This window comes from Emydura macquarii, unplaced genomic scaffold, assembly GCF_026122565.2.
Source record: "Emydura macquarii macquarii isolate MOO-44397 ecotype Brisbane River unplaced genomic scaffold, CSIRO-AGI_Emac_v2 contig_2768, whole genome shotgun sequence".
Lineage (NCBI taxonomy): Eukaryota > Metazoa > Chordata > Testudines > Chelidae > Emydura > Emydura macquarii.
The window spans coordinates 31,747,302-31,758,983 of NW_027132905.1; positions in this window are offsets into that span (position 1 = coordinate 31,747,302).

The window sequence follows — 11,682 nt, forward strand, 5'->3', positions numbered from 1 at the left end:
TTGTCATATCGTAGGAACAATGCGCAGCGTGTGACTCCTGCATTTGGGTGCGAGCGCTGAAAGCGCCTTAGAAGGATGGGGGGGCCACCGGCACCTGGACCATTGTCCCACCTCCTGCTCCACCCCCATTATGCCTCCTCCCTCTAAGGTCCCACCCATGCTCCATCCCAGTCGGCCCCCTCCCCTGAAACTCCCTCCCTCCCACCACTTGCGCCTCTCTGCCCCTCTAGAGCCCCCCTCTGCCACTCATGCCTCTCCATCCCCTCCCTTTGGAGAGGTGCGAGTGGCAGGCGGGGGTGGGGCAGAGAGGAGCAAGTGGTGGGTGGGGGGCCTCGGGAAAAGAGGCGGAGCGAGGGCAGGGCCTTGGGGGAAACAGGCAGAGCAGGGGCAGGAAGAGAAGCAGCATGGGTGGGGCCTCAGGGGAAGAGACAGAGCGGGGCCAGGGTCTTGGGGGCAGAGCACAGGCAGGCCACAGCCCTGGCGCCCTTTCAGTGGCAGTGCTCCAAAGGCGGTGTGCCAGCATGTCTCCAAAGGAAGGTGTGCCATATCCTGTTTGGGGAGCCTCTTATACCTGCTGCCCATGGTACGAAGAGAAAGCAAAACTTAAGATTCAGAAATCCCTTCCCTTGCTCCCTTAAAGGTTAAACTAGACATGACACTTCTGCTCCACAGCGCTTGTGCACAGCCCCACTCACAGCACCAGCCATGGCCATTATGACCCGCCAAGGGTGAAGGAAATGAGGAGGGAATTGCTTGGTTGCATGGAACTCTGAGTCTGGGGCAATGGCTCTGAATCTGGCACCACTTTCCACAGGCCAGGGCGAGTTTAGCTGATATCTCCCTCCGGAGGGTAACAAAGGCTGAGAGAGCCCAACTGCTGCTGGAGTCCTGAAACCACCCGAGCCAACATGCTGCTAGTTGGGTATGTGTGTAACGGTCTCTGAAGTAGAAAGTGAGAGCCTGAGGCCTAGTATAATGGGCCTAGATGCAAGAGCTGAGGCCTGAACCAAAGCCTGGCTTTAGGAAACAGCAGCTACTTGCCTGCTTACAAATTCACTGACTGATACAGAAACACAGCACTGGTAATGCATTGGCATGCCTAAAAGCAGTAGCAGAAACTTACAATATTGTTAAAGCACAACTCCCCTGATACATAGTGACTGCAGAAACACAACCCTGAGAGACAGTATAGGCTCTCCCCAAGATACAGTGGTGCACAAACACAACATGAAGGACAGTACAGAGGCACCCCGACCTTAAGACAGAGGAGACAGGATGATGGATGAAGATGTTGTGCTTGATTTGGAAGCGAAGTGTAGAACAATCGCCGACACCAGAGATGCAATGTGAAACTTGTTTGTATCAAGGTATAAGAAAGGGGTCCCAGCAGGACCATCTTTGTCCAGCTTAGGGGTAATGGAAAGTCTCACCATTCACTGAGCCGGTCCACTGTGACGAGCATATATGTCCTAGTGTACCTGTAGCTCCTATGGGGCACTAGCATCATGCTTCACTTGCAATAAACCTGGCCGAGTGCCTTCACCACTTATCCGAGTCTGTGGTAATTTATGGGTCGTGCTTAATGAGGTCTGTCGAGTCAGCTAGCTGCAGAAGCTGAGACGGCATCCAGAGGGGAACTCACACCAGCATGCACGCCCTGATTGACTGACAACAGTGACAGCCAAGGTTATTGCTGACTGGCATGGCCAAACATTCTACCATGGAGGAAGAAATAAGGCTGCCATCTCTAGAAACCTTCAGGAAAGGATTGCAGCTTACCGCCAGAATAGTTTCATCTAGAGAAGTCAAGGGACATCCCTGTGTACAAAAACAAAGTGCTGTGCATGGCCCTTCATTGCCTACCTCTACAGGGGAATGAGAAGCAGATAACAATGCTATCTCTCCTTGTTGTACCTCTTCTAGTCTGAGGAAATGAACAAAGAGTTGATGTCTGAGTCCTGTTAAGTTGAGGGACACCACCAGTACATCATCAGAATGGGAAATACAATTACACACTTCCCTGAGGTTCTTTCCCCTGCATCGGGCTTCGCTCGATGTATGGGACTGTCGGGACTGCAGAGGAGTCTCAAACAGGTCCTGGCTTGGGGCATAGCTGGACCCCCAAAGTCGCATGTCCCCCGGCCTCCTTTTCCTTCTCCACTTCCTAACGTCCTCTCTGCTGCATTGCATTTTCTCTCTCTCTCTCTGTCACACACACAAACCCCTTGGGCCCAGAGAAGCTCCAGGTGTTGGGTCCTTTAGGATTCTGGGAATTTCAAGTTCCTTTGAACCCCAAAACTTCACAGAACGTGGCAAAACTCAGTCGCTCTTATAACAAAACCAGTGAATTTCATCTGCCTGCCCAAACAGACTCAGATTTCTTCACTTTCCAGCAGACAACTTCCTTTCCCCCAACAGGGCCAGACCCCCCCAGCAGAGTCTTCCAACAGGTGCAGACCTCTATTCCCCTTGCCTGGACACGCCTAACTAGTTCAAACAAGCCATCTACAAGTAGGGTGACCAGATGTTCCAATTTTATAGGGACAGTCCTGATATTTGGGGCTTTCCCCTATGTAGGCACCTATTACCCCCATTCCTGTCCTGATTTTTCACACTTGCTATCTGGTCACCGTATCTACAAGCCAGAGAACTCAGTAAATCTGCACCTCTCCACCCCACCCTCCCCTTGTCTTACCTGACAGTTTTGGGGGACCCCCCCCAGTCATCACTGCTTCCCAAGCCCTCCAGGGACACATGGCTGGCCCTTTTCTCAGCAGCTTCAAAGGGGGGCTTTCTACTACCCATTGTGCTCCCTCAGCCAGAGGAAATGGTCTTTTAGGGCCAGAACACACAGCAGAGAGATGGCAGCAACAGTGCAAGTTTCCCCACATTGCCCTCCCAGCATCATCACAGCAGCCGCTAAGCACTGGGGCAGAGAGGTCAGATCTCCTCTGGGGCCAGTGGGGGTTGCAAGCCCAGTGGCCTTGGACCTTAGCTGGAGGGTGAAAATGAGTGTCCAGAGCGGGAGGGGAGGCGGTGACCGGGTCAGTGAGTAAGGCAGTAACAGGAGAGTGACCTGGAGCTAGCCCAGCTCCTGGGCAGACCTGAGGGTGTCCTGTGTGTGGCTGGCTCCCTTCTGTGCCAGTCACACCGGTGGCTTCTTGTAGTGACCTAGAATTCCCTGCAGGAGCAAGGTTCCTCTTGTGGAGGCCCCTCCCCCCTGCTAGCCGTGATGGGGTCTCCCTCCCCAAACCCTAGCCCTCAGCTCACCCTGGAACATCTTAACCATGGCCTTTTGCAGCCCCGCACTGGAGACTCTCCTAGTGTCTTTCATGGGGAGAGAGGGGGCCAAAAGTCCCCTGTTTTGCTCATGACAAAGATGGATGCTTCTGATAATCCCAGTTTAAATAACAGTCCTTCTGCAGCAAGTGACTATGCAGGAAGCAGAGGTACACAGCAGCTGATTATCATTCACAGGCACTTTCATGCTGGACCATAAAATATTGATAGCCTAGAGAGGCTTCCTTAAGTGCAGTTCTGTACTGCATTTCACAACAAGATTTATTCCCTTCCCCTGATCCTGTCAGTTGCAACATAAACCACCTCACAGTCCTGGCCTTGACTCATGACACAAAGGAGCCAAGAATTCACAACACACAATAAACACAAAGCTGTTCTGTCACACGGCTCTTGTTGATCACAAAAACACCCCTCAGCAGCTGGGATGTTTCTTCTGGCAGAAGAGCCATCTGGCCGCACCTGGATTTGCTCCTTTTGACAGGGACACGAATCTATTTTAGGATTGCAGGAAGTTGAGGGTTCTTTTCTTAGCTCCTTCCTGCTTCTCCTATTTCATCTGTACAAAGGGACCCTTGATCAAGGCTGGAGACAGAACTTGTGGGGCAATTGCCCAGAGCACTCCCATTGGGTGTAAGCAACCTTCGCTGCAGCAGCTGGAGGGACTGCAGAAAGCATCTCACACACTCCTTCCCCGGGTGACTCAGCTGATAGAGATACACTTGCACTGTTCAGTTAGTAACTGGTTATTAGTGAGCTAAAGTTTCAGAAGTGCTTTGAAGGTGACTTTATATAGATGTGGGTGATCATTCATTCTGCTTGAATGAGAGACGTCAAAGTAGGGCAGGTCTCTACTCTCTCACTTTAAAATTATCTTGTGATTGCCATCTCTTGGCCTCTATTGGGATCAGCTCTAGAAATCATTGATGTAACTTTCCTCAAGCAGGCATTGCGTTGTAACCCAGCAGCAAGATTTTGCCTCAGCTCAATTGAGTTCAGCTTCTCACGGGACTCACGCACAGTTTGGGTAAGGTCATAACCTGTGCTGTCCACACCTCCTGTTTACGTTCAGTTAAAAAAAAACGGAATAGGAATTAAAAACAAGACAACAGTGAGGCGACAAGAAGCACCAGCTGAGTTGTTCCCTGCAAAGGGAAGACATCTGCAACAAGTCACAGGGCAGAAGATCAAAGCGAAGAGAAGTGAGTGCCAAAATAATTCTCAGTGGAGAGGATGTGATGAAACAGAAAGAATCATGCCGGATCTGAGTGGGGCCTCTAGGGCTGAGTCAGACAGACTAGGATTTTCTTTTCCTCTCCTGTTCCGAGGAAATGGAATGCCTCCAGGCACAGAGGGCTCACACCACATCAATCCCGTGAAGGACATGGAATGTGTGTGGCTGCTTCTGCATTTGCTGCATGGCTTAGGGTTAATTCTGGCAGGGGTTAGAGTGCAGTAGGCAGGAAAGTGACCAAACACTTCTAAGAGCCACACACCCTTCATTAAAGGACAATACAAAGAACCAACTGCGTGACAATCTATCCTTCACCCTCACCCCTGCCTGTGCGCTGCATAAATGGTTTGACCAGATATGCTAGACCAACCTAAGCTTTAGGGGAGACAGTTGGACATGTAGACCATTGGTTGGGTTATCCTTTGCTTCTGGTATGCTGGGACCCTGCTGTTGTAATCAAACAATACGTTGTTTGGAAAGGCTGTTTGATGGCACCAGACTAGCACACTGGTCACAGCTCCCAAGGGGTGACAAGCACGGCTTGACCTCTCCCATCAGGCCTGCTGAGGAGTCACAGCTGGCACACAGGGCACTGGACTCTGGGACCCGCTCTGAGTGAGTGTCACGGATTCCACCCCAGGACAGGTGAAGGCAAGAGGCCTCATAGCTGGGCAGGGGAGGGGGCATTGCACTCCAAGCCTAAGCAGGGGCAAAGATGCAGCCATCCTTCAACTATGACAAAACCGTCCAGCTATAGGGCTAAAGTGGTGCCCTTGCCTCATGCCAGCCCTCCACTCGGGGCCACCCAGTGGGCCTGCCAGACTTGCCAACATTTGCACCTCTGCTGCTCCCACAGAACCCCTGCCCTTGAGGGAGATCTCAGCCACCTCACGCTTGCCTAAAGGGAACATGCCTCTGGTTGAAGGGGAGCCTGAAACATGGCTGAAATACTCCACTACCAGCTCGGTGAGGCAAAGGATTAACTAGGAAAGACCACTTACATTTGGGCCCAGTCCAGCCCCATGTGCTTTTGGACCACATATGTTCCAGTGTAGTAATTTGCGTAGCTTGGCTGTACAGTCTCCCACCATAATTAGCCATCCTCAGAACACCCTCTCCAGCTGCTGAGGCACTAACCCGGCAAGGTCCCCATGATGAGTCCCTAAATCGGGTCCCAAATTCCAGCTTCAACAGCTCACACTGTTCACTTGTAATTGAAGAGGAGAGAGGAGCTGCTGGACCAGGGGCTCTCTCGCTGGGGTATGCGCCGGGAATGGGATTTCATTATCTTTGCAGCCAAACAGCCAATGCTGTCAGCCCCCTGGCTTTCTTTTCTGTAGGAGCCGGCTAGGGGTTCCCATCTTCAAGGCTGCAGAGACTGAAAGGGGGGTGCCCAGAAAGCATCTGGGGGCTCAAGCACTTGGTTCTCCAAGACCGGTCACTGCAAGCTGAACATCCTGAGGCTGACAGATTCGCTCCACATTCAGGTTGCAATAATTTCTTATTGTGTCTGAGCACCATTTAGGGCTTATTTGTCTACACACTTCAGACAACAGACCACAGTTGTGGCACTGCAACCTATCAGAAACAAATGGAGGAAGCTACAGAGAGGGAGGATTTTACTGCAGCATTACTCAGGGGAAATCTTGAAACTTTCAGCCAACAGCATGAAAGGAGCCGACATTTCTAGAGTACTTAAACTGGGTATTACTCCACTTCCTTTCCCTCTGTCAATCTGCTACTCTGAGCTGCCTTCTGGGTTTCACCTTCAATAGCTCAACTCAGTTTCTACAGCAAAAGCGCATGTGGCTAAGCGATTGGGCCACTTCGCTCAATCGTCTGTCCAGCGCAGAGTCCGCAGCAGGGCTGGCTATTCAAACATGGGAACTGGGGCTCTGCTCAGGGACACCTACTCAAAGACGGCTCAGCCCAAACCCTGCATTTGGGTGTGAAATTTTGCAAACCCCTAATGCACAAACTTGCAGGCCAAGCTGTAGGGCTCAACTTTGAAGCATCTCCTTGTGCCTGCATCAATTGTTAGCCTCCAGAAGCCATGCACCTCTGCCTCCAACTGCACGGGCTGCGGCCAGGTTGTAACATATATCTAGCCAGAACTATCATGGCCATCAAACAAACTGCACATATAGAATCAGGGCTGGAGTGGGAGCTGTTTGGTTACAGAAACATTTAATAGCCTCTCTTAAGCTATGTCTACCCAGCAATGCAAGCCTAGGCTTAGTGGGACTCAAGTCTCCTTAGCTGACCCGCAAGGGAATCTGGGTTTGAGCATCTACCCTGCATTTTAACCCTAAGTGAAGGATTTTCTGAACCATGCTGGAACCTAGGGCTCTGGTGTCCACACTGCAGTGCACAGCCCCGAGTCCAAGTAACCCTATCCCAGAGTTCTTAGCGCTTCCCCTCCCCCCGCCTTGTCGCCAGTCTAGCTCTACAACTGTATTGCACTGTGGGAAAAACTCTACTGCCCACCCTGTTTCTGACCGTGACAATGCTATTGAAGGGACTCAGGAGCACATCAATGGCAAACTTAGCTCCTTTGGTGCTGGCTCAGTAGCACCGTGGCAGTGTGAGCAGGCTTTATACTATCTAATCGGAGAATGGGCCTCTCCACCTCAAGCGGAGTCACATGGGCATTTCCCTGCCCACGTGCACCTGCTGTGAGGAGAATTTGGACAGCCGACTCCAGGGCTGGCAAATCAGTCAAATGAAACTTTGCAGTGCTTAATTTTTAAAACGGGACGTTCAATAAAAGTCTTTTTGTTTGGTTGGTTTTTATTTGTTTGTTTTGAAGTTTGACATAAAATGCAGGTTTCAGAGGAAACATACCCAACATCCCCCCCCCCCCCCTGCTGCTGAACGGTGAGGTGCATCCCTAGGACTTGGGGATAAGGGATCCCTGGAGGCTGTGGGGAAGGTTTGGGGCTGGCTTCCACTCACTGTCCTGGCAGTGCAGGCTGCCCAGGCGCCCCTACAAACACTGTTCCAGGGAGGGCCAGAGAGCAGAGAGGGAGCAGGCAGGATGTTGGGGATCATCCCTCCTCCAGCTGTGTTGAGGCAGGAGCTTTGCTGCTCCCGCTCTCTGCAGGGCAGCCATTTGGTCCCAACTTTGCAAGGGCCAGAATGGAGCAGGGACCAAGCGGGAGGTGGCAGAACTCCTGGTTCAGCAAGGTCAGGGAAGGGGTGACACTCAACATGCTGGGTGCTGGAAGCCCCCTTCTGCCTGTCAGCTTTGTTCCCTGCTCCAGGCAAGCGCCACATAGCAGCAAGGAGAAACCAAAGCAGGAGCTGCTGTGGCTGCAAGAGGAGCATGAACGGGGCATGCACTCCGCCAGGCAGTAATGGTGCTTCTGGCTGCTACACTGCTCCTGTGATGCTGGGAACACTGGGGTACGTCCAAGCACTTCTGGGACCTGAGTCAAGCCAGGTCTATGTGCACATTGGAAAGCAATAGGGCTTGTACCAGCTTAACATAGGCTCAGGCCCTCCAGGGTCCTGGGACTCTAGATCCGAGCCCTACGTTAGCACAGTTGTGATGGACACAAAGGGATGTTAGTCTTGCATTGGGGTGTAGACATACCCTGAAGCAGCATTAGCAATATGGCTTTTGTGTGTGTCAGCCACTAGTCTTAGCGTGCTGACTCATCCTGAATTGGGCAGGACAATCCTGAAATGCAGAGTTCAAGTCAGTGTCCTGGACTGAATGCCTCTGAACAGCCTTTGCCCTGGCTTTCCTGTGGCGCCGTTCTGCACCTACCTGAGTCTCAGCAGCAGCATCAGCCTCTTCCCAGTGGGGAGGCTGTGGTGGATCTTATCCCCCCTCACCATCAGGCCCTGCCCCTGCTCCTCCTTGCCCCCTCTCCTGAAGCCCCAACCTTTGCCAGGCCAGAGCCTGGAGCTGGGCAAAGGTAAGAACTGCCCAGAGAGCCAGGATTGATGTGAGAAGTCATGCACCCTCCACCTGCTCTTGGCGGTGCGCCCTGGGAAAGTGGGGTCACAGGCCAGGGCCTGCTCTTTGGTCCCCAGGTCCCCTGCCCAGTGCAGTGTAGCCCATAGGGCTAGCTTGCCTTTATTATATTCACTGCTTGCCATTGTATTCAGCAGTAATGCAAGGAACCTACAGGTCTGTATACTGTGAGACATTAACTTCAGCAAGTTAGCATAAGGCTTGAGGTCTATGAACTTTGAACTGATAAACTTCAAACAGATAAATGGCCAAACTGAAAATCCCAAGTATTGGGGAGCTGAAAACAGAGTTGTTTAAGGGGAAGTTCTGACCACAGGTACATGATCCAACCACAATGGCAACGAATTGACGGATATGATAGTAAGTTGAGATCATTGCTATACTAACCTATAGGAGAAAGACACTCCAGCATTAGTAAGGTGAGGAAATACAAAGAAGGAAGAGGGGAAAAATCCCCTACTGAATATACCTAAAACATAGTGGCATCAGCGTATCATATTAGAAGAGTCACATCCCAACCTTGGGGCAGTAGAAGGAGATGTAGTCCTTGGGAGGTGCGAGGATGATGATCACTGGTGATGAGGGGGAAGGTGATGATGATGAGGAAGATGAAGGCTAACATTTCAGATTGTTCTACAATGGATGGTGTGATTATATGGATGTGCAGATGTACAGTCTGGAGTAGCTTTATCTACCTTACTGAGTTGGGGTGTTTGTGACTGTCTAAATGTATTAATAAACTATTTGTAAATACAGAAGAGTTCCTATAGTGTGAGTGTTGCAACTGTGCACATTGGGGTTCCCAACTACATAATAATTTGGGTAATACTGGACCTGATTTTGGGACAAGAAACTGTCAACCCTCAAAGTGATAATGAGGGATTCTTAAGTAAACATATATAATCTGTAGATCAGCACATGGAGAGTCTGGGTCTCCTTGGGCAGCTCTTACCATGGCCCAGCTCCGGCTTCTAGCCTGGCCCAGGGGCAGAGCCTCAGGGGAAGAGGAGGAGCAGGGCCATGGAAGGGGCAGGGTTCCTGCACGTGTCCTGCTTTTGCCTTTTGAAAATGTGGCCATCCTCGCTGCATTACAGACCCGTGAACATGTGCAAATTCTGCACGCTCTGAACTTTCATGTAAAAATAAAAGGTCATCGTCCTCATGCTTATAAAGAATGTTCCTGATGTGATCCCTGGCACCGATGGAGTGATGGCTGCCTGCATCTGCAGAAAGCCTGAAACAATGGCTTAGGGGGTGACCTCTCCTCACCACCTCATTTGGATGTTAACTGCAGCCCATTTTAGCACAGGGAAAGGGGAGCTTACAAGGGCAGAAGTTGGGAGCTGCTGCAGAGAAGGAAATGAAGAGGAGACAAAGAAAGGGTGAGGGGAGGAGAAACAAAAGAAGAAAAAAGCACTGGATTCTCACTAAGCAATACTGAATATAACTACAGGTTAGCAAAGGACATGCTCCCCTTGACCTTGTGCAAATTCCTATTACCACCTGTGGGAGTTCTGCTGTGAAATGTCACCTTAAATTTATACTCAGGCCCAGAAACCATCAAATCAAATGGAGTTTGCCCCTCTCCACAGAATGAGATTGTCACCCTGGGACAACTACGGCAATTTCCTGCAATACCTTTGGGAGACCTTAGTCTGTATTAAGTTTCTGTATCATTGTGAATCATGGGAAGTGTTATTTAATTTGATAGACTGTACTGAACAGTGGGCCAGACGAGACTTTTGGGACAGTGTCAAATGGCTTGCCTGGAGAATCTCTGAGGGGAGATGAATGCAAATTCCTGCCTCCCCAGTTACACAAGAAGGAAAGGACCCTTGTCTACAGGTTACCTGTTCCTCGAATCTGAAAATCAAAAGTGCAAGCTGTATAAAGGAAAGACTAACCCATTCATGGGTGTCCTACCTCTGAGCCAAGGCTGTTAGGAATTTGAACCACAGAAAAACCCCTTGTTGGGATTTGAAGGACTGACTCCTACCAGAGCCCTTGTTAGAGATGGGGTGCTCTCTGGTGTGCTTATTAGCATGTGTGTACTTTTTGTTCTCATGTTTTCTCTATAATGCGTTCACTTTCAGAATAAATGTTTTTGCCTAGAAAGGGCTGCGTGGTAATTTATACTTGTGGGCGATTATGCTGTTCATAGCCTCCGGAGAGAAAGCAAAGGCAGATGCTGGCCTGTTTAGGAGGTTGGGCTCACTGGGAATTCAGTGTAGGTAGGGAACTGTGCTGCCTGGAAAAACCCTGGGAGAAAAGAGAGAGACATGGGTCTCTGCCAAAGGAAGCTGAAGGCTGAGGAGAATGGGTGCTCTTGGTGGACCATAGAGGGGGAACACAGGTGCAGTTGACCTGAATTGTGACACATCCCTTCTATAAATGTGCCCAGCTTGGAGAGTTCCAGGATCTGTGCACACAGGAGTGAGGAGACAGCCCTCATTGCCACCCTGTCCCATATTCATAGGGAACTAGGAAAGCCACAGGGACAACCCCTCACCAAGGCCAAACAATACTGCTCATTCCTGCACTGAGCCCCATCACACAGGGGTATTGGAAAGCATTTGTTCCTCTTCAATGGTGCTGTGGAAACAGCTAGATATCCCAGCACAACTCCAGGTTTCTTTCTGCGAAGAAAGATGCATATAGCTCAGCTAAAGTCCTGCTGGAAAAGATACTTGAAGCCAGCTTCCTGGCATGCTCCCAGCACAACTAAAATATTTGTTTTAATCATTGCCGCACTTGAGACATTTTGGATCCTAATTCCCATTTCCTGGCTGAGCTGGGGACAGGGTGCCTGTGTCAAAGTTGTTTAAAGCTGTGTGAAGATGGCAGCACACACCCTGGAAGGTATTAGAACTTCCATTGGCGTAGTAAGGCCAGGCTTGAGTTTTAACATTTGATCCAACCTACTACAAAAAACACATTTGGGGGCAAGAATTTTTGCTTGTCTGCATAGTTGGTGACGTATATGGCTTAGAATACGTGTAGCTGGGATTACATTTGCTTCCCTATTCTTTATCCCAAGGTGATCTTTGCCTAAAAAAATTAAGACATTTCTGAAAAAAATCACTTCTCTTCACTTTTGCCTCTTGTCCTCATCCCTGCTTTGAGTTATTGTTGAGAAATCTCAGCTCTTTCATCATCAATTCCTGGACAT